Consider the following 24,224-nt stretch of genomic DNA (forward strand, 5'->3'; position numbering starts at 1 on the left):
ACACTGCTGAATCACAGCTAAGAGCACAGCGGAGTCATGGTTTAGAGGGCACTGCTGAATCACCGCCCAGAGAATACCTGGAACTGGTAATTTGGTCACACAAGGACAACTCCTAATCTATCTCATCTTTGGACTTCAATAGCTACATGTGATCCAGAGAGTCTTGTTCTTTTAAGATTTTTCTCTCCCAGAAATGAACTGCTCACAAGAACTTGTATCAGTAGGATCATGCCCCTGGACCATAGAGAAATCAGAACTCCCCCACCCCTTTCCGTAAACAAAGTCCTTTCATTTAACAGTAAGTCCCCATTTTTATTTTACCTGTGAGTTTCCATGGTGTTGGGCAGTGAGGGCATTTGTGAAATAAAAATCCAGTAAAATAACCTGCTATTTGATCTCCACATTCACAGCATGATGCAATCATCATTAGTATTTCACAGAAATAACTGCTGACTGTACCACATTTTTGATTCAAATTACTAAAGCCAAAATATATTGAAGTGATTTCTTTTGAAATTCTTCTCTTGTCCATTCAGAGCTTCAAGTTTCATCATCACAGGCCTTTTGAGACATGGAAATCAAAGCATTCAAATCCCTCATCATCAGACCTTGATTTAGCAAGAAAATCAAATTAGAAGTGAATCCAAATAAATGAGATTAATATCACAACGGAAAATCTCCTTACTCTTTTCCCCTTTCACTGTCAAGACCGAGACAGTATCAGGTACATCACTATTACAATGTCTGTGCCACATTGGATGTGAGATGCAGCACAATAGGTTTCTTAATCTAACTGTCTTAACATTTAAAATCACACATTTTGATGTCGCTATTTATGGCTCCTGCTAAGAACTTCACACAGACTGCAGCATAGTGAGTATCACAGAAAAATGTGAGGCCCTTCCACACATATATGAACACAAGCTACCCACCAAAGAAACATAGAATCTAGCTGAACTAGGAGGAAGCACCAATTCTGTTCAGTACTGTGGAAATCCTTGCCTGCAGCTTGCCTTCAGACCACTGCAAGAGCAGCAATAGTAATGACAAGGACAGGTTTTTGAGGACAGGTTTTGGAATTCACGACAAAGAGTGAGGACCGACACAGAATAATGCAGTATATGCAGTGTATATGCAGTAACTCAGTGTCGTGCTCCAATGACTGTCACAGGTAGCTGTCAGTCAAAAACTGCCACAGAGCAAACAAGCAGAAGCACACCATGGTTGGTGATTTAGAGTGATTAGAATGGCCCTATTTTTTAAAAGCAACCAATCTATACGCATATGAAAGATCTGAGGGGGCGTATGAGACTAAGTTCAACACATGAGGTTCAACACAAATGCATTTCTATTTCTATATTATACTATCATTAGTATTATAAAAACTCTGGTTAACATTATGGGTATGTACAGCCACTGTTAATGCCACATTGTACAGGAGAGTTGTGAACAAAAAAAATCTGTTAATTCTTCATCTATTAATGCCTTTCTGCAAATTAATAAAAACCACTGGCAGGCAGTAAGAGCCTTTCATGGCAAGTTGGGGCATTCAACAGAACTTTGGGACAAGGTAGCGACTCTATATCTGGTGGCACTGGAATTCTGAGAGTTATTTGAATTAGTGAAAGTCATGGACCGTTAATCAGAGCAGCTCCTGCAGGTTGTGCCGCTCACATTAAATTTATTATGGTGGCGCTTAGGGCAGTGCTGGAAACCAGATCGGTGCTAATCACAAGACCAACACATGACCTCTCAAGCTGATTCTCAAGTCAAGTCTCCTCTGCACCTCTAAACTAAAAACATGCTGTCCAGCTAAGGCCTCTGTGATTGATGCAGGTAATATCCTTTTCAGGATACATTGCAACATCTGAGCTTTAACATACAGACTCAGTATACCCTGGAGTCAAATGGACACATTCAGACATACAGACCCAACCCTCAGATTAGAGATTGTTGTGGCTTAGTCTCCCATGAACACAGCAATACACAGCCATAATACACAGTCACTTATAGCGCAGTGCAATATTCAAAATAGAGCCAGAGAGGGAGAGGAGGAGAGAGCAAACCATCCCTCCATCCCAGGGTCTAGATTCCAGCATTTCTCAGAGACTTCCTGCCCTGGAGATAAGCATCGGGTGAACAAATCACCCTTCGCTGAAGCTCAGGCCACCCCTAACAGTTAATGAGCCAGATGATGGTGTTAAATTGTCTGCCAGACATTAAAACCCTGAGGAAATGTGGCTGTTTCCTATGCAGGGATGGCACTAAAACAACGAAGCACTCCAAGTAGATGCTCACAGGAGGGGAGTGATCCCATCCGCACAGGCAGAGCAGGTGAAGTGGGACGATGCGTTTTCTTTTCCTACGCTGCATGTTGTAATTTCTTTCCCAGAAGCTCCTGCTTCTATTTTTGTTTTTCTGTAATGACTTCCCAGACCTGCTTGTCAGCACCTAAAGTGATCCCTTAAACACTCATTCATTCGCTTTCACCCGCTCATGTGGTGCGCAGTTCTTGGCTTAAGTGTCAAAAGAAGCTCCTCTTTTCCTGATGTTCCTCCTTTCTTTCCATCTCTCCCTCTCCTGCTCCTTTCATCCCTCCCCTTATGAAGAGCACAGGAAATTCCTTACATGTGAAATATCTTTCCCAGGGGTCAATTTAGAACAGAGGCAAAACAAATCGAGAGAAAAAGGAAGTGTAGGAAAAAGTGGTGCCTCGGAAAGAGGGAGTGACAGCAAAGACGACAGAGAAAGGGAAATGCATTCAACATCCACGGAGCATGATGCTTCCACAAGCTCTGTGCATGTGAATGTACAGGTGTGGGTGTGTGTGTGTGTGTGTGTGTGTGTGTGTGTGTGTGTGTGTGTGTGTGTGTGTGTGTGTGTGTGTGTGTGTACATGCATGCTTCTTGTGGTGACGCCAGGAAACAGCCAGGCATTCTAATCTTTGCACCAAATGACAGGCTGTAACACTCCACAGGCCATAGCAGTCAGTCTGTATGCACTGCGAGTGAAGAAACTTGAAAAAAACATCTATCATTTTTCCCCAGAAAGACTCATCTGCAGCCTGATACTCTGCACTGCATGCAGCTCATGCAGTACTTCCACATCCTGCTTCAAAGGGCTCAGCACTGGGGAGGCAGCCTTTGGTCTCCATAGCGGTTTCTGGGACGGCTTAACAGCATCCACTCCGATACCCCAAGTCTTTGTCATGTATCAGTGATGTCCATTACAATTTCTGTGATTGGTGGAGTTTCAGTTTAAGTGAACATAATTAATACACTTTGGAAGGGAAATAATCAGTAATCAAACAAGTCACTTTAACACATGCATAATACAGCGATGTCGACTCTGAAATCTCCTTTGATGACTGTTAAAAGCATCCAGATTAAAAAAACTGGGAATGAAAACCAAAAGATTCTCAATAAACATGGCAGAGATTGCGGCCCTGATGAGTATACGCGGGGATTACTTAAAAGGTCTGCTCTGAATGGAAAGAGTTTGGTTCCAGATTGTGGAGTAATTGGTCTGTTTGTAGCCAGGATGTCCTCACTTCAAAGCCTCCCTAGGGGCAGCAGTGGGGGGGTTCTCCTCATCTTTTTGGGTCTCATCTGCTCCTCTTTACAGCCCCTGGAGGAGCAATGGACAGGAAGGTTTCTGCTTGTTATAGACACTGTTGCAGACCCTAAATATTCTTCACTGCATGAGAGGGCCCCAGATATGAGAGGACAATGGCAACAATCTAAACACAAGTCGCTGCTGTTTTTCACATTGCAGGTCAGTGATTTATGGTCCCTATTCAGCTGTGGGCTCTTTCACCTGAGGATCCGCCTGTCATTGAGCAGGAGGTCTGACACAGAGTTAGGGCTCCCTTTTGTCAAAGGGGGGGGGGGGGGGGGGTGCAAAGAAATAGAAAGAAGTGAGAGAACCTGAATGTCTGAGGGTGTGAGGGTGCTGAATTAGAAAGGGTAAGATGGAGATACAAAGAGCAGGAGAAAGAAGTGGAGCAGTTGGAAAACAGGTAAACGATGAGACAGAGGAAAGAGATGAAACAGTTAAGATCTGTTAGGGATATTATAGATGCCATTTCCAGAGGTCACCATGCGCTTGACAGACATCATCTGTTCATTCACATGTCAATTCATGATCAATGACCACTGCCCATGTCCAGGTTCCTCTTTCACAAGCCTCTGAAACCTAAATTGCCGACTGTTCACTAAAACAAGGTTGCATTACAATAAAGAATGGTCTCTTGTTATCAAACTCTGTACAAACGACTGTGGGTGCATGTTCTCATGTTAAATTCAGCAAGAACCTGAGCACTGAGACTGTTTGTGTTGTACATGAAGAATAAACTATGATGGTACCATTGTGATCAACTTATTTGCACCATTGAGAGCAGTAAGGTATTCATACGATCGATCGATTAACACAATTGACCCCAGCTTGCAATACATCATATTGAGCCGGATGATACATTGACTCAAGCATGAAATCGACTTTGCCCTAGCTCTTCCAGAGCCAGTGCTACTCTATTCCTGTTTACCTCACGATTATGCGCAATCATTACATCACATCAAAACAGCTGCAATCAAGTTCAACTTTAGCTATCACTGAAAGGTATGTAAATATCACACCCAGCTAGATTCCAACTATGCGGGTAAAAGAAACATCACGTGCTTCATCACAAACTTCAACTTCAACTTGTATATGCGCACACGCCCTAAACCAAACACAGCAACAGATGACTGTTTTTGTGTGTTTGTGCCAAACCTTGCATTTTAGGAGAAACATCCAAATAAAGACAAATGCATAAGAAACTGATGAGCCCCTGGCTTTCGTGCTCTAAAATGCTGGACTACCGATTAAAGTTAATGTGACAGGACAAATAATCACCGCAACACACTTGTGTTAAGAAAAACAAATAAGAGATGGAGTGTGCTGTACGAGCCAGAATGAGCCAGGCTCAGAGCTGAGAGCTGCGCTGCTTTTTTTAACAGAATCGTAGGAGTGGGACTTTATCTGGCAGGGCACATTTTAACCGCTGAGTCACTCCTCTCTCATGTGCCCTCTACATTCAGACAACGGAGAAAAAAAACAACAAAATCAGGCTTTTGGAACATTCCACATTTTTCACTAAAAATGACATATGTTTCTGCCACCAACTTGGCTGTCCTCCTTAGAATAGACACCATTACTGCACTGTTTTTTTGGGTGTTGTTATTACTATTCTTGAGTCACTTAGCATACACCCCCATCCAGGATGGTGCACGACGGATGAGGCATTGCAGTGACATACATTACAAGGCTAAAATGAAAAATCTGAATGAAATGTCAATAATAATATACAGTTCAGTGAAATCAAAACAGGTTTCAACACAATAAAAATGACTTGCGAAAACAAGCTGATGAATAAGGTTGAGTAATGTTTGATAAAAAACCTGTTCATAACCCATAGAAATTAGGCAAGCTACACGCAAACTTAAGGAAGTGTATGAGGTTGGAACAGCAGAAAAACCAGAGCCGGGGAAAGGAATAAGTTCAGTTGTCAGGTCACACTGCTGCTGCCCTTCTCAGTTCCCAGTACACATTCTTCAATCAAATTTCTGCATCTGTTTTTATTTGTTTCAATACGCAAAGCCATGCCGGTATTTCTCACTGGGAACGCAGTGCTGCTATCAGAATACAGGCTACCACGTTCTCTCATTCATGCTAGCACGGCCAACTCAACTCTCTGCTGTATACATGAAAAGGATGACAGCCCAGTCCTCCACCTGCACGTAAAGATTCGCACATACGTTGGTGTGATGCCGCAGTAGCAACATTAATGTGATGCTAATGGCAATGAAAGAATGCTGTGCATCAGCTAGGTTCTTGAAAGGGGCTACGAGCGGCTCTTAACTGAACTGCCCCCTCGGACACAATAAATATCACATGAGCCACAACTCAGCAGAACGTTGCCTCTGAGTCTCAGAAATTTCCTGCTTTATGATCTCAAGAGTTTTTTTTTTTCTTTATACAAAGACTATTGTGAGCATTAAGCTTAAACAGCACGATGCAATTATGCACTACACAACATCTCCCTAATACAGTACCACTCCCTCTACATCCCCAGGGTAAAATTTGACAGAGCCCTGGAGGACAATAAACACAATAAAACCCTTCAGAATGTGTTTGGTTGGACATACTGTACAATAGCGTGCCATGTTATAGCTTGAAACATCTGTCTCACTTAAACGGTTTCCCTGAGGTTCCTTTTCAAATATGCATTGACTTTTTCCAAAGAGGCTGAAATTAATTTCTCCATTTGGTTATACAGCATGATGGGACACCTATAAGGGAGACTATTGATAATGTTTCCAGAGAGCGGCCCAATGTGGTCTTCTAGCCCCGGGGTATCCAGTTCCAATCGATGCAGGGTTTAAAAGCCTTTGACGCTCCAACCACTGCACATCCATCCTGGGAGATCACTTAAAATACCATTTACCAAATGTAAGCTGATTACCTTTAAGGGAACACACAACATGAAGCAATGATACTGTTCCTGCCTACTCATTTTTTTCCTTAGAGGGAATGTGAGCTTGTGTGAACAACAACAGTTAAAGATTTATGTCACATCTCACAGGGCTTCTGTGAGTACCTCCAAACAAAGGGGAGGATGAACCCACACTGCAGCTTGTGTTACAAACAATTTCCTGCACATCAGCACATCTGTTCCAGACTGACAAAGGAGCAACTCACCTTCAATGTTCAGGGTCGTGACAAAGCAACAAGACATAACAGCACTTATTCTGTTTGAACATGACCTCCAGAGACAGACCAGGTTGTACCATGGAACATTCCCCTACCTTTAGTAGTGAAAAAGCTTCATTCCCAGGGTGGTCAAACAGTGAGTTGTGTGTAGTGAGCAGTTCACAATAAGTAATACTACTAATGATAGTACTGTGTCCTCAAACAGACCTCGCTCTCAGCTGAGAACTGTCTCATTGTGGAACTGTACGCATCCTGTCCCCGTACTGTCGCTATACTTACTGTATGCACTTTTGTAAGTCGCTTTGGATAAAAGCATCTGCTAAATAAATAAATGTAAATGTAATGACGTTAAGGAAACTACTGTTCTTACAAGAGCTGAAAACATTCAACAATTAGTCTGGATGACGTGCACTGCAGGTTGTTAGTCCCACCATATCAGACAGTGCACCTTCTGGAGTTTTTCGTTGTATTTTAGAAAGCTGTTGCCAGTACGCAGACAAGCTGCTGAGTGCTTTTAGTGGTATATGGAGAGACTAAAACTCTGTTTCCATGGTCACGAAAATGAGCCGGTTTCTATGGTTACCTACAGTGTCAACATTTATGAGAGCTTTGTATGCATAAATGGCCACCCAGGACTCATGTGCACACTCAATGAGGGCTCAATCAATCAATCCAGATTTACTTACTACGGCATACTTCACAATGGCACTGCCACAGGTCTCCAACAAGCACAACACAGACCCAGAGCAAGACACACAAAAAAAAAAATATATTGATGTAAGGTCACTTAGGTCAAAATGAGAGATGGTCACAAATGATAACATTACAGAGGGAGTCCTCTGTAAATGACCAAAGACAGGAAAAAACATGGAATGACACCAAAGAGACCAAATGAGACAAAACTGTCATGCACGCGCACGCACTCACGCACGCACGCACGCACGCACGCACGCACGCACGCACGCACGCACGCACGCACGCACGCACGCACGCACGCACGCACGCACGCACACACACACACACACACACACACACACAATTCTCACTTCTCACTCCAAGCGTTATATAAAGCATATAAAAGTTTATCTTTTATACCATAGCTAAATCATTCTCAGGAGCTAACTTATCTCTTTTCACCAGCCTGTGATGTCTTGTGTCAGGCGGTCCAGTTGACTCAGGTGACAGAGGTGACCCTGGCCCATGTGAGACGGAGCAGCCAGAGCCTGTGAAGTGTCATCCTTTAGCAGTGGCTCCTGTCAGCTTCGGTCCTGGTCCGCAGAATGAGCACCCCGCCGCGCAAGGCAGGAAAAGGTCATCGATGACAGCGGCTGTAACCGGGGGAGACAGACCTGGGCCTGCTGGAGCAATGAGGGAGCTCCACGGGCTCTCAGAGAGTGCCGCTGCCCCGCTCCCGCCCACACCCCATAGCCCCACAGCCCACGCCTTGTAACGGTTTGCCTTTTATCTGCTCCAGCTCTTCAAGAGTTCTTATAACGTTGCTGTAGATTTGTTAAGAGTGATGCAAAACTGCATGGAATTTGGGAAGCTGTATTTCTTTTCTTTGGGATCTTGCTTGTTGTTTTACCTCCGCACGGCCACCAAGGACCATGGCAGAAACCACAAAGTGGGCCGTTATTTGTGATCCTACCAATTTCTTTATTAAACCCTGAGGTGAACCGCCACTCCCTGGAGGTCTCATCCTTTCTTTAATTGCCTTAATGGCCACTTACAAGCTAGTGGAGTCGCATGTTCTCCGAAACCTCCTCATCTCACCGCCACTACCAGGGTGGTAGTGTGGGCTGCCTGGCTAACAAGGATTTTCCCACCTTCACCCCCCCATCCCACAGCATTCTCACAACTAACACCCAACATCCAGCACTGTGGTGGTTACCCTTCAGATGCACCACATGGGTTTAGACAAGGGTGCGGTCACCCATCAAGCATCAGTAGGACGTTGTACAGCACAGCTCCATGATGGTGGGGACCACAACTAAAGGGAGTCACCCACCCCTCTCATCTCTGACATCAGCCTCACGGTGAGCCCAAGAGCACCCATCTGCCTAGAGTAACAGCACATGGGCCCAACATGTGACAGGGCAAAAAGCCATACTTATTATTACTAACTTATTCTGACAAATTATGAAATTATTACTTACTTATCATCACAGTGAAAAGGCTCACTCTGCTGCAGTCACTCCAAATGCAGGGAGCAACAGCATGTTACACAGTAAACTGCATTTCTACAGCCTCTGGGAAGTACAGTTCCTCTTCCAACAAAGCAGAGCGCTCTGTAAAACATGAGTGGTTTTCTACCAGGTGAAAAACAAACTGGACTCCCTTTTTCTTGTGATGCATGCCTTCAAGCTTTGTATTGGTAATTCACAGGGTAAAACTGTGCAGTGGGGAAACAAGCCTTCAAGGAACAAACGTAATGACAGACAAAGGAAAGGAAACAAGAAGCACCATCTCATTTTTTTTCAAGAGGCACCAATCACGGCCCTAAAACATGGAGTAATTTGTGACATCGTAAAGCTTCTGTCACTACCAATCGACTCAAATTGACTAAAATTGCCGGCAAACAAGCACGATTTAACAGGAGGGGCAGCAAAACAGCAGCTAGCTCAGGTTTTTCATAGCAAGCTTGCAGTATGACTTAAGCTTAAGTGATTCTGTCAGATTCGCAAAACAACTTATGGGACCACCTTCCGCAGAAGGAATTCAAGTTGTATAACCATAGATGAAACAGAGATTCATATAAATTCGCGGCAATATTTTCTTCCCTTTAAGGCCTATTCCAAATACATGCATTCAATGTCTGTTACAGAGTAAGGACAAAGCCAGGTGGGTGGAGCAGCAGCCCCAGATCTAAGCCCACATTGGCAGAGAGGGATGAATTCCTTAGCTTTAGAGAGACTGTTCAAACGTAACACAAAGACCCCTTTTGGTGTTAACAAGCATTGCCAAAGTTGGTGGATGCATGCACATGCTAGCTGCAGAAAACAGTAGTGTTCATGTCGATGTGAACACCCACGTTTTTAGTGCTGGTAAACTCTTGACTGTCTTCAGTTTTATGAATTGGCAACTAAAGCGTCAGTAATAGCCTTATGTGTCACCAGGACATCTGCTCCCTTTATCATTTTTCATCCATGGAAGACACAGAATCCTACATGAACAAACTCACATGCAAAGGCATGAAGTGGCCAGGACTGTACTCACGGCCATTCAGTCAGTGGGTCAAATGAAGTGGCCTAGCCCTCAGTGGCTCGACATACATGCATCTGCTTGAGAAACCAAGCATGTGCTCCACAGAAAAACTTACACCACACAAGTCACTAGATGCCTACAACTATGCTGTTTTTGATCGTATGCAGAATATTAATTGCCATAATCTTAATGATGATTTCTGTGTGCTGGTGACTGAGGTACCGCCCAGTCAGCGGCAAGATCACAAATCTGACTTGTACTCAACCTGGGTTGTTGAACAAGGCTGACAACTATATCTTGATGGTAATCATGGTGTTGCCCACAATTCTTCAAAATTTTCCAGTCAGTCATACTAATGTGGCAACATTTATGCTGTAACTGTTGCTATCATGGAAGAGCACCATTTTTAACCCTAAAGTAACCCTACAGATAGTAGGTGGCATGCTGACATGTCTGGCTGGCTAGCTAGCCAGCTAGTACAAAATTTTCCTCAAATGATTTAAGGTGGCCATATAAGACATTTTTATTGTTTTTTTTTATTGTTTGTTTTTTTTAATCAGCCTGTCTCATCCTCCCACAACTTAAAGACAATCAGGGTGTCACCGTAACAGATCTGTGCTTATGTACTAATTAGATATTCGTGATGTGAAACGCCAATAGGGTGTCAACATCTACAAAGCTGTGATTGGCTGATGGCAAGTTGCCATGGAGATGAAAGCATCAAAGCAAAGAAAGAAAGCTGTGAGGGGAAAGAGCCTCCTGAGGGATTTTAACCGGGGAAAACACAGACACACTCACAACAACCCACATGCAACCACACACACACACACAGCTAAACTAAATTAAAGGGGTCTCATTCCTAACATTCACTTCTCTCCAGGCTCAACTTTGAGCTGCGCTGTTTCCAAAATTAGCTTTAGCACACATTGACAGCAAAAGTATATGTAGGGCACACACTCATTTGTTTGAGTGAACAAAAAATGAACTGACAAATGCATTCACTTTGGTCAGCTTCATCAACAGACAGAGAAAACCATCATTAAATTATAGCCATTCCCAGCTGGGACCTTAGTCAATGGTCCATGCATACAAACCACAAAAGGCAGGTTTGCTGCTGCTTTTACAGGTGGAGCTGGGCCTAGAACTGTGAAATATCACCCTGCGTGAGGAATATATCGTGGCAGTGTCACCTCCTGTGGGAGAGTTTATGTTGAGAACGAGCAGGGAGACAGCCATGATGCTGAGATCACAAAGCACTGCAACCTCCTGGCAGACATTCTCACCCCTGCCACCATAAAGTATAACGGTAAAAGGAGGATATAGGCTTTAAATAGGTGGCAGCATAGCACAGTGGTAAGGAACAGGGCTTGTAACTGAAAGGTTGCTGGTTTGATTCTCTGCAGGAGCACTGCTGCTGTACCCTTGGGCAAGGTACTTAACCCAGAATTACCTCAGTAAATATCCAGCTGTATAAATGGATAACATGTAAAAATCGTGACTTATGCAAGTTGCTCTGGATAAGAGTAATGTAAATTTAAATACTTTATATTCATATAAAAAAACATAAATTATAAATACATATAAATTATACACACATGATATAATTTATTTCATATTTAACCATATAGCAGCTGGAAAATTCTAACCTGACATGACGGGGAATAAATGATCTTACAGAGTGCAGTATGTGCAGTCTCACTTCATCAGCCAAACCCTGACCTAAATTCTCTTTGGAATACGACAGCCTCCAAAAGGAGCAATGAAAGCAGAGTACAGGTGTGCGTTTCTCAGGGGAGAGAGAAATCCAGGCCTTGCTGCAAATACAACAGGTATGACACTCAGAAAATAGGCTCCTCTGGTTCGCTTTTCTAGGAGAAGCCACCCAGTGGACACTGTGAATCACACCACTGCACACGACACAGCAGCACGACAGCCCCTCTCGCCCCACCTCCGTACACTATCCAATAGCATTGAGGGAGGAGGGAAAGTGTGGGTGCAGGCCACACTCCTAATTTAAAACTACATGACCGTGCTTTCCTGTACTCTGCATACGACTCCAAAGATGTTATGGATGCCTATCTCTCAGCGGTCTTCTAAATCAAATCAATTATTACTTAGTATTGCACAAAGCAAGAATATTCCACAGTGCTCACAAAGGACAATAGAGAATACAAGACAAGAATGTAGTCCTTGAGAAAAAGCACAAGCCGGTGGTCCCCTATCAGTCACCAATAAAAGCCCACCCCCCCCCCCCGAGATTAACATCGAGATGACCTGGACAATCTCAGGATGGACCCCTGTACAGCTAGGTACAGCTGGTTTACTTTACCCAGCTCTCAGCAATCATTAGCTTGGGTGTGACTGTTTTTGCCTTCAGCTCCTCTAAGCACTAGTTAGCATCTGCAGTGGTCCTCCTCTGTGGTAGGAGACCTCCTGCAGTGAAAACCAACACACAGAGAGATCACCGCATGGACGGAGACATGCATAAAGCAGGCTGCAGCAAGTCTCAGAGCCCGTGCTAGTTGTGTGTGTTTCTGGAGTGACATTCTTCAATGACTGGTCACGTCACCATGGTGAGGTGAACCCTCACAGAGGTTTACACTCGGAGGTCGGCTGGCCATTCCTCCACTGAAACTGTAGAGAGGAGAAAAGCCCAAGGGTCAGCAAAAAGGAACGGCACATTCAATCACTGACAGCAGGCTTGGTGAATTTTCCCTTCAGCAAAGAGTAAAGCAATGCAATGCAATTAGACTCACAAAGGAGACTGTGTGTATGAGCTCCCTCTGCAATACAGGAACAGAGATAAGAGGTGGGACACTACTGTCGTACCCCTGAATGAGACTTTTGCCTCAATTATTGCAGTAAAGTCCCTGCATTACAGAATGTGTAAAGGGCAAAAGTGAAAGCCTTATGAGTGCTTCTGAACAAGGGTATTTTTTGATTAAAGACAGAATGTAACCACGGCCTTTGCAAATGCCAAGGACTTCAGGTTCACCAGATATACAATATTTCAAAGTAAAAAAAAAATCTCTTCTCATGTGTTCAATCCTTCACAGGACTGAGACAATAGAAGCTAAATGTAATGCAAGGTAAAAACCAAGGCTACTTTTTTATTTCTCCATTTCAATGCACCTAAAAGCCTTCTGAAAAGACCTTGAAATCAGCCAGGAACTTTCGTCATCATGTCTGAGTCTACCAACAGGCAAACTGACTCAGCATGTACTACTCAGATAACCAACTTGACAATTAAAAGGTCTGGGGAACCTAAGTGAGGAGAGGGAAATGACAGCCTCAGTCTCAGGCAGAGGTTAGATCTTAAGATCTAAAAGTGTTTTGCAACAACTCAAATAACAGGCAGCAGTTTATGTTCAGCTCACCGATTCTGTCCTGCTGTTGTTGCATTTTATTATTTTTTTTTTTTTTTCCAGGCACCAGCGGGACTCTCAAATGGCCATAAGAGCAGAGAGTGCTGTCCCAGGGCAGGGAGAGAACTGTCCGCTCCGCTTAGCCTAATAGGCGTCATCTGGGGGAGGCAAAGTCAGCGGGGTCTTCCCCTAATCTGTCAGGCTTGTTGGTATGGCTGAGCTGACCCCCCCCCCCCCCCCCCCCCCACATGCTCTGGGCCACTTGTGAGCCGGACACTTCATGAAGGTTCTGGCTCATGGGTTTGACAGAACCCTGGAACCACAGGCCCGATCAGAACCAGGGTCTCCTCACATTCTCTTGGTAAAGAGGGGCTGAAGAGGAGTTTAGGGAACTGCTACGGATGCTCCTCTTTGAGCTCGAGTTAATTCCACATGGGCTGAGCTTTGAAGTGGGCCTTTTGTCTGATGAGGCAACCAGGGCCTAACCATGCCAGGTTTTCACAGCAGAGGTTGCCTTGGTGAGTGAGGGGTATTATTTAGGGGACCCCCTACAATGGTTTACTATATATAAATAGCATTATACCCTACAAAGCATGCAGACAATCACAGATATGTAAATAGCGATGACTGATAAATGTTATATCTTTCACACACAAGGGCACATTATTATTTTTTATTTTGGATGCCAATATAGTTTAGCATGTTTCACTCAACATCTGTCACAAATCAGGAAACTAGACATGCCGTTGTTATCACATTACCGCAGTGGTTTACTGGGCTATGGTTACAGTAGCGTTGAGTGCCATGTTGCAACATAGAAAATCAGGGTCCTCAGCTCTCCTCTCCACAGGCTCATGGAGCTAATGGAGCTCATGTGAAAGTAGCCCCAACGCACTCTCTCAGTACTGTTGCTGCGTCAGTACAACTTTACAGCAATGTTGCCAGGGGGCTATTAGTCAGCTGGGAACTCCCATCTGTCTCCTCCATCCCTTCCAACCCCTCCCCGATTCACACCGAGTTTATGAGGAGCCAGATTTGCCTTCCTTCAAAAACATGCACCCGGAAACCTGGAAAATACAGAAATGCGTAGAAGGGGCTGAGGATTCGGTGCTGTAGCTGATGCGTGTTGTACTTGTTGCTTTAGCGGTATCAGCTCGCTTTCATTACTTGCTTACACGGGCCACAACTGGGGAGCATATGTGAAACTGCTCTCGCTTAAAAACAGTTCAAGAACAGAGGAGACTCCACCTCCCTGAATAAATTATTTGTCTGGTGCAGTCTGCTGCAGCCATAGAGGAATACGCAATTAAACAGCATTTGATTATGTCTCAAGACATAGAGTTCTGAGGCCTGAACATGTGGACTCTTTCGCACTCTCAGTGCTCGAAGGCTCAAAGCAGTTGAGTGGTTATTTCCTGATCCTGGGCTATGAGGGTTTCTACAGCAGAGGCCCGAGGCCTGCTGCTGCTTTCCTGGGGGCATTCTCTCTAGCACAAAAACAATTACAACTGGCAACAGCCTGAATGAGAGCATCTGTTCAACCTGCGCAGCATTTTCTGTGAGGCCCTGAATGCTGTTAACTAGGCTAGCTAGTACTTGCAGTTGTTCGCAAATTTATGGCGTGTAGAAGACAAGATGCATTTCATGGCAAGAAGGTTCAATATCTTAAGGGATGTTCCTCTCCCAAACAACCTACCACATCTGAGCTCTTTTGAATATGGCAAGTGAAAGGAAAAAAAAAAAAATTCAATCTAAAGTCTAAAACCTAACCTTTGCTGTACACTGCACACATAGTGTGTAAATCTCTGAAGAAAACAATGGTGTTCATTCTGTCTTCCAGTAGATCTCCTGGACGGCCAGGCAAAAAGGAGATAGGCAGCAGCATATCAACTGTTTGCAAAGAAAACACTGGAAACTGTTTGGCTGGATATTGAAGGAGAAAGCCTCATTTTCAGTCTCTTCCCACCCACAAGCTAGGGTCTGTCCCTCATCACCAGGACCTACAGTAGCCTCACTTTCCTCTCCCTCTTACCCGTAGGAAAAGCCAGCTTGCCCAGACGCCCGTCAGGATGTCTTAAATCCCACTCCTCTGACTTTGGGGAGAGAAAAACAACAAGCAGCCCAGCCTTGTTAAATGTCAGCTGTGTGCATGTCTGTGCCACTGCTGCAGAGGAGACAGGCTTAGATGTGGGCAGGGAAGGGGGGGGGGGGGGGGGGCACTTCGTGCCAACCCTGATACAGATCTCGGGTCTGAGTCTGGATGTGGCACCACTGCTTGCTGTAGGGCTACACTAGGACCCAAAGCCCTTCACAGTAAGACTGAGCACTGGCATATTTCTTATGATTCACTGTTTGTCATAGAAGGATCACAACTCAATATTGACAGTGATTTCTAATTTCTAATTTCTAATTTTAAAAAATATTTATTGGCTAATTTGAAGAATCTAAAATACAAGATAGTTTTGGTTTGTGTATAATTTATTTTTGGTCACTGCATAATGCCTTTTGTGTTGTTTCATAGTTTTGACATCTTTGCTATTGTTCTAAAATATGGAAAATAGTAAAAAAAGAAAAGTGTGTCCGAACCTTTGACTGGTACTGTACACAACCAATATGCATACAGTTTCTAAGAGCCGACTGCAAATCTTCCTCTGAAACCTCACTGTCATGACTGATAATTAAAAAAAAAAAATACAAGCAGTAAAACATCCAATAATGTAAAACGTGTGACGCTCAACTGTGCTGATAATTACTCCAGCTGAATTTCACACACTTTACTGCGTTCTTTTTATGTGCTGGGTGTGTCATAAACAGAGAGGATGCTGGGATATGCAGAAAACGACGCAGTCGCTCTGACGGGTTACGTAAACCTGCACCACCGAAATAAATTTGTGTCAGTATCCAACAGATCAAAAGTATCCGCAGACGCTGAGCGAACTGCATGTCTGCGGGCTGGTTTTCTCCCTGGCTGCTCACGCAGTCTTGTTAGCCTTCTGTGACCCCTGTCCCAACAGCAGGAATCTGATTGCTCTCTTGGGTCCCCAGCGCCATCTTTAAACATTTGGGTCTCGAAGGAAGGTCAGCGCTACCGGCATGCAAACACTCGCAACATCAACGGAACTCATGACCACCACACAGGCCACGTACTTACTTGCTTCCCCAGAGTGCACCTCCAAAAACAACCCCCCAGTAAAGCAATAGTGATGTCAAGTCATCAGCTAGCCTATCACAGGGTGAGAGCAGTGATGGAAAAGCTGCCTCTGACTGACCAGCTTCCACCTCCACTGGGGCCCCAGAGTAAGGCCTTTGAACAAAGGGGTGAATCCCCTATTGAAGAGCAGAGACAGATGGGTTTTCTGTGCAGGGCCAATCAGGCAAGAGCAAACAGCAAGGTCAACATGGGCAAACCTACAAGCTTCCCAGTGGTACACTGGCTCTCTCTAAGAAGTGCTGAGCACTCCGCACCCAGGATCTCTAGCATGAGAGAATTAGTCACTCTAAAAGAACTGATATCGTATACCACAGGTAACAAGCCCTGTTTAGAGATATTCACAAACCATGACCCTCTACACAGTGTATAAATTACCGATACTTTTTAACATTTGGCCTCATGAGAGGATGTTGTTTGGATGAGGCCTTCCCAGCTCTATTTTGCATGGGACTCATTGCACAGCATTGGAGCCTAAGATTCTAATGGAAGGTGCCTTGACAAAATAATCGTTTAACCACTGTGTAGATGACAATGCTTCAATAAACAATATTCTTGCCTAACTAAGGTCAAATTAATCAAGATGGTGGTGAGCTTCATTTTTCCTGGCTGTGTTGTCTACATCTCTTTATCAAACCATTGAGAAGCTGAATGGCTCTTGAAAACCTTACTACAGCTGTGATGGGCTATATCCTTGGTCAAAGGGAGTGTGTAGGACCATGGTCCTGTGTCTCACATTAAATGACAAGCTTCATAGAAAGTAGGACGAATAGACTGGAATAGTAAAGAGGGGCTGTTTTATCATTTTATATTGTTTTGTTTTTAAAGTACTAAGGAAAGACTGTGACTAGCATTACTGTTTTTTTTTTTAGCTGACTCATATTTTGACTATTTGCCTTATTACTAATCTACGGGTAGTGTTTTGGTAACACGTTTTATGTCATGCCTATTAAGCTTTTTAAGAGCATCACTCGTCCCTGGAGAGCAGACAGATGGGACCTGGGGTATAAGCTAGGACAGTCAAAGAGAGAGGGAACCGGACCCTATGGTGAGCCGGCCGGCTCAGTGCCAGAGAAGAGCATGTGCCCCACAGCACAGGGACAATAAGGAAGAATGCAGAACGCTGCAGATTACCACCACACAATACAGAACCGCACAGAACAGCACGGGCTCTGGACCAAGAACTTCTCCGCCATCCAGGCCCAGCTCTTCCGCAGCTCATCAGCAGTTTCCCATTCAACCCATTATTGCGCACAGCAATGCAGAGGAAGGCAAGGTGCTGTCCGGCTGCGCAGTTTGGTTCGATCCTTACTGCACGTACGTTTCAGTCCCACAATACCTCTGTTTCTGCCTGTGTTGCCAGGACAGGTGAGGACCGTTGCAAATCTCGGACAGATGGTACAGGTTCTCATGCATCCCGGGCCTACTCAGAGCTCTCCGCCTCCGAGCCAAGTAAAGGAGGCCCACACACATGGTGGCCACACCCACTGATGGGCCCCTCCTAAAGCTAACTCATATATAAATGAAGGTGATCTCAGTCTCCGTGCAGAAACACAAAAGTGTTTTCCTCTTTGTCTCAGATAAAAAAAACAGGCCATTATAGCTGCTATTTGATGACTTTCACTGGGAATTTCATTGTGGCGTTCATAGTACCGTGTAACATAGCATGGATGAGACCAAATATTTGATTTTTCCATTGGTATGAATATTCAACCATGAGCTGACTAATGATTCTATCATTGTTCAAGCTTTTATTATTTGACCAAAAACAAGAAAAATCCAGAGTCGCCTTTTGCATTAGTATTCATGAAGGAAAGCCCAGCATGAAATTACATTATGCACTAATATTATTAATGTTCATGGCTGAGTGCGTGAGTTAATGCAGATCTCTTTGCACAGAGTCATTATTTACATAGATAGGACCTCCATTTTATGCGGTGCTTGGGGAGAGAAGCAAGGTACAAATATTCAGATGTTTAATCTTGGCAGCCTCAGAATATTCCAACAGTAAACACCTTTGCAACATCACAACGGCACAAGCAGGTAACACTGGCCTTTGGGTGCCACAATTAATCAGATTTTCTGTGTCTGTAAATAACTAAATTCACTGCCCTTCGAAGATATGGTCAACCAAATTATTTTAGCAATAAATTGAACCATTTATATAATCAAGTGTTTTGGATGGAATAAAAATATTAAAAATCTCTGGACCTCAAGGGCAGTGATGCTACTCCTACTCCTACTCCTGCAGTGATGAGTTGAGCCTTTCCAAGCACCTTCTTATTATTGAATGCTTCAACTGGTAACCATCAACAATTATTTATACAGCTTATAATACAGTATGATGCACTCAGAGTTAACTAACATTGAATTAAGAATTAAATAATCAAATTAATAGTTATTTAAAATGACTTAAAACCCCTTTCCAAAGCATTTAATAAGACTGATCAGCACCCTCATACTTCACCTAAACATCCCAACATTATGGAGCCGACAGATACTCTCCCTGTCTCTGCCATCACTACTATCTCCACTACCTGCTGCAACGGCTTTAGAATGGGAGCGTGCATGCGAGATGACGGGGACGGCAGGTATTGATTCACACATTGGTAAAGGCTCTTTGTCTGTGGTCATTCCACACGTGAGCCATGTCCAGAATTAATATGGCCTTTAGAGTACAACCAGATGCATTTCCTCAGTATAGATGGGGACACAGTGAGTACATGCTGACTCTGCACAGTGAGTTTATACATTGAACTCATGGGTAAATGGGGAACCTGGCCAAGCATTACAGCCTTCCATTGACGGATATGACAATTCCGCTCAATGGCTAGCAATAGGGGAAGAGCAGAGATGAGCTGACCAGTGTAACGGATGTGCCTGAGGCTGATTACACTCCTCAGGCAGCTTAAGGAATCTTCTCACCCTGAGGAGACATACTAAGACATATCTCCGGCCCCACTTACTATTAAGAGCAAGTTAGGACCTGCGAAGGAGACAGACAGACACACACACACACACACATACACACGCACAAACACGCAGAAGTGGAATCGTTTTTTTCTTAGGTACCATTAAGGATAATCACTTCCACTTGTCCCCACATAAAGAGCTCACTTCATTAGAGAGCGGTGATCTGAAGAGTGTCCCCAAAATATACCAACAGTTTACAGGGCAGGAAATGCAAAGCCAATCAAAGGCCAGTGGTGAACAGTGAGGTCATTGTGTTGCATCCCTGCTCCTACATACACTCCCTCTCTAATCAGGGATGCCTGCGAATCAGGGGTTTAAGTTAAAGCAGCAAACAAAATAGTGAACTTCTAAGTCTTGCTGTACTGATGTGATTAGGGTCACTCCAATTACAGCCCTTGTGATGACAGTAATCTAAATCGACACTGATGTAATCCCATTCCCCTAGAGAGGATCTGGGAACTTGATATGGACTTCCACAGTTTTCCTAATGCACTTTGTCAAACCTCGTTTTGCAGTTTGATGAAATACTAAATCACTAGGCTATCACAAATCAGCTGGAAGTGCTGTGCAAAATCTTACACAAAGTTGGCAATTCAGCAGCTTTCAAAAATCCAATCTTGCACCAATGTTACACACAATACGGAGTAAAGGTTACATTTACATTTATTCATTTGGCAGTCACTTAGCAAATGCTACTTACAAGTGAGGCAGAGTACAACACAAGCAAAAGGCCATATAAGGAGACAACAATATTAGAAGTGTTGCACGACCAAGTTTCAATAGTTGGCCAGAGAAGGTACAAGCTACCTAGCAAAAATACAAGTGCATGAAACACTTGTGCAAGGTTTGAAATGTATTTTTTTTAAGGAAAACAAAGTTTAAAACATTAAAGAAATTGCTTTTAGTGGTAGTGTTTCAGGTGTTCAGGTGAGCGCAGAAAAGCTGTGTCTTCAGATGTTTCTTGAAGACATTGAGGAGCTCAGCAGGTTGGATGGAATATGCAAGTTCATTCCATCGTTAAGGGGCAACAGAGGAGAAAGTTCTGGATGAATGCTGCAAAGTGAAATGGCTGGAGCCATTCTACGGTAAAAAGGGAAGGAACCCATCCCCACATCTAAATGTATAAATTCCCCGTGATCACAATCAGCATTCGGTAGCTAGAATGAACCTATTCTTGCCATCCACCAACTTGACGACTTTATAAATGTGAATTAGTCCCACACAACCATGCCTTTGTTCAAACCTTTGGAATGAATATGCACTTCAATTCAAAGTAAATTATTAAAGCTACTAATAGAGGATATTTTACCTGTGAATGACAATGAAAGGCAGCTGCACAACCAATCTTGCAGTGATATCCAAACAAAATGAGTAATACTATTATATGGAAACTTATGAATTACTTTTGGAGAAGATGTATTTAAACATGCAGTTTAGTAAATAAAAGATGAATGTTTTAACAACAGTGCATGTCATGCAAAACTCAGTTATTTTATACCAAGAAAGTATGGTTTCCAGGTGGCTATCTCCACTGTTGCTACAAATCTACAACGTTCACACTTTCTAAATTGGCAATACACATGGGCACACCCACAATACAACTTGCAACTGGACTTTTTCCACAGAACAGGATTGCAAACGTGTTTTTTCCAAAAGAAACTAAAATGTCACTCTAAGATTTTAAAATGCCACCCTAAGACTTTCCAGTTGCCAAGTTATCCAATGACTCAGCAGGCTGTGACTACCTACGCCACGAGCGTGCGCGTGCATCTTTTCAGATTACGCTCTCAGCCAAATGGATCTTTTGTCTGGGCAGAGCCACTTCTCCTACCCGAACAGCATGCTGATATAACATTGAATCAACATCACGAAGCGGGCCACATTGGTTAGTACCACATGTCAATGAATATTCAAAGTTGAATCAATGTTTAGGTTGCAACTGTCAGGATGAGGAGTTATTGAAAACACAACATTGGATCAACATATATTTTTGGTTTGGTTTATCAGCTTTGTATATAGTTGACTACATATATATAGTAGCTGAACATATTGGTCTTAGGCTGGTTTGTCATTTTCAAGATTGGTTTAAACCCAAACACTGAATCAACATTGATTTTTGATTGGCTTGTCAATGTCAGGTTTTGCTGAAACCACAGTACTGAAACAGCATTGATTTAGTTTGAGTTTGATCTATCAGGTCTGATTAGAAACAACACTAAATCAACGCTGACTTTTGGTTGAATTTCAAGGGTTTATCGGTATGAAACATTGGGTATAAAATGTCATGCTTTCCAGCTGTAGCTTTAGCATTTTGTTTGAATCAGCTGCTGCATTACATGCATTCCATTGTGTTTTGAAGCGCACTGAGGAAAAACCATGGGGCATGGAAGCAACCAAAGATGCAGATGCACCGGGCCTGGATGAGTCGACAAACTATGCAGCTGATTCCAGTCCAGCTCCACCCAGCAATGGTTTGCACAGGCAACTTGATGTTCAGATTTTTAATAATAATAATAAAGTACCACATGTTAGATTATTCATTCAGTCCATCTCCAAGGAGTTCACTGTTCTATACATATTACCTTTTCAAGTTGAAAAATGTATTAATTTTTAATTTAAAAAAAAAACAAAAAGTTGTATATGTTAATGTCACATATATCCAACGTTTCTGTAGATCTTTGAAATGTTCTCCCAACACTTAACGTTGGAAAAAATTTTAAAATGAAGAATTTAAATCAAACATATGCACAACATATACATACGATAAAATGAAGACAACCCCACATTTGAATTGATTCTATCAAATCCTATATCCAGTTCCTGAATTCAGTGAGCTAATTAATTTTTGATCATATCGAAATGCTGGATCAGTGTCCCTTCTACGTTTGCTTGGTATCTGTGCAGTGCCATTTCGAGTTTCCATCAACATCGCACCATCGCTCCTGAACAATTCCAGCTGCATACATCTACAAGAGACATCTCGCAACCTATAGTCGACAGCAAATACATTGCAGTTATTAGTAGCGGGAAGTAGCAACAAAGATATTAATGCGAGATTGTTTCGTATACGAACCTCTAGAAAAACTTGAATTCGATACACTGAAAAAATTGCGCACTACTCCGGCTTCGACTATCAATGACTTCATACTGGAAACCGTTTAGAACGCGACCGCATTGGTGCGCTGTTGTTCTGCAGTGTATTCAATCATAAGGCAATCAGTGTTTGCCTGGTTCAAAAACAAACAAAAAGGAAATCCAGAATATCTGCCTAAAATTATTTGACTGAATTTTCTGTGCTGGTTAAGACTTTTCCATGCGTACTATACCCCATAATTATATTTAAGTGGCAACGGAAAGCGGGGTTCTGGTAAAAGCCATTTTCAGCTTTCTTCACGGACTCGCCTTTCCAAAGCATTTAGTACTATTCTGTACTGTTCTTAATTGAGATTCTTCCTTTTCTAATCATAGTAGCAACCCATATTAAACAAGCAAAATCGTATCTTGCGGAGGAACAGGACATAGTTTCTTTTTGCCCAATCCAGGATGGCGGAGCTAAAGGAAGGGGCAAATATTGTTTCAGCACCATTTCAGAAGGACCTGAACAATGCGAGTCACTTGCACTGACTCGCTGTAGCCGCTTATCTGGCTCCGCTCTCTTTGCGTCCCTCGCTTACCTCCTCTGCTATAATGATTACCAGCCCCAACGCCTGCAACATAAGCATGTTCAGTTAGCATATAAAATCAAACGCAAAATGTTTTTAATGTTCCGCCTAAATGTTTTACAACTGGGAACATGAATGGAAAGTATAATAAGAATTTAAACAAATTCTGAAATGTGTGATCAGCTGGTGTGGGGCGAATCCAATCTAGCTAATACAAAAGCGTGCTTAACTCACCCCAAGCAGGGTATAGTCAGTGTAGAAAAAGTCAGTGTGACATCTATGAACGTGCATTCACACAATATTTAAGATGAAACATTCTCAAACTGCAGTAGTTTAAAATCACGGATTAGTCCACCTTTTACAATTGGTAGCTACATACTTGTCGATGTGCGACAGATAATGGGTTGAAGAACTTTAATAAAAGCCGATACCATGAAAGCAAAATCGAATATATGTAAAAGAAACGCATCAAAGCGTTTTATTCATATCGATTTTTTAACGATTTGTCCCTACCTGTTCGGTGCTACCGGTCCCTTGCAGAACTCCTCTTTGAGCTCAATGACAATCGAAGGAACATTGAGCCTCCTAACCCCTCCCATCGCTATCCATATACCGTAATAACCTAAAACGCGAGCGCACTTTGTTTTTGGCTTGTATGGTAAATATGTCGTCTAAATGTCACGTTTATCCGTCACAAATGTTCATATCGAACAATCATGATTTAGGTGGATAGACTTTACGTCTCAGCGTCCTGAAACGAAATTAATTTCAGTGTGTCTGTACCAAAATAACATCTACTGCAAATGCTATGCCGTTTGGTTTGTTCAGTTGCGTCTGCTGGTATTCGGTTTTACTTCACTGTAAGTGCAAGTTACAAATTAGCAGTGCACCACAAAAACAAGCACATACAGCGCGCGAGAGAGACCAAACGTCAAAACATTCTAATGCTAAGCAGTTATGCCAGTCACTTTTTGCAGGCGTTCCTGTGACTCTTCCCTTGTTTTAAACTAGGCTGACATCCTGGAAAAGAATCACTCATGGTTTCACTGTAACATGACTCTG

At 43.1% G+C, this 24,224-nt stretch overlaps 1 protein-coding gene across 2 annotated transcripts in view; it reads right to left on the bottom strand.

The window, feature by feature from the left end:
• LOC118788836 (microtubule-associated protein 2-like) overlaps positions 1-23,721 on the bottom strand; it is a 97,631-nt gene extending 73,910 nt beyond the window's left edge. The window contains exon 1 of one of the 2 annotated variants that reach the window (XM_036544955.1): positions 23,676-23,721. The gene's annotated coding sequence lies outside the window, so the exon portion shown is untranslated. Of the gene's footprint in view, positions 1-23,174; positions 23,201-23,675 lie in introns of those variants that run through there. The other variant, XM_036544956.1, reaches the window with a different exon arrangement.
• Positions 23,722-24,224: the final 503 nt, after the last annotated feature.

This window comes from Megalops cyprinoides, chromosome 14 (genome assembly GCF_013368585.1).
Source record: "Megalops cyprinoides isolate fMegCyp1 chromosome 14, fMegCyp1.pri, whole genome shotgun sequence".
In the NCBI taxonomy this organism is placed as follows: domain Eukaryota; kingdom Metazoa; phylum Chordata; class Actinopteri; order Elopiformes; family Megalopidae; genus Megalops; species Megalops cyprinoides.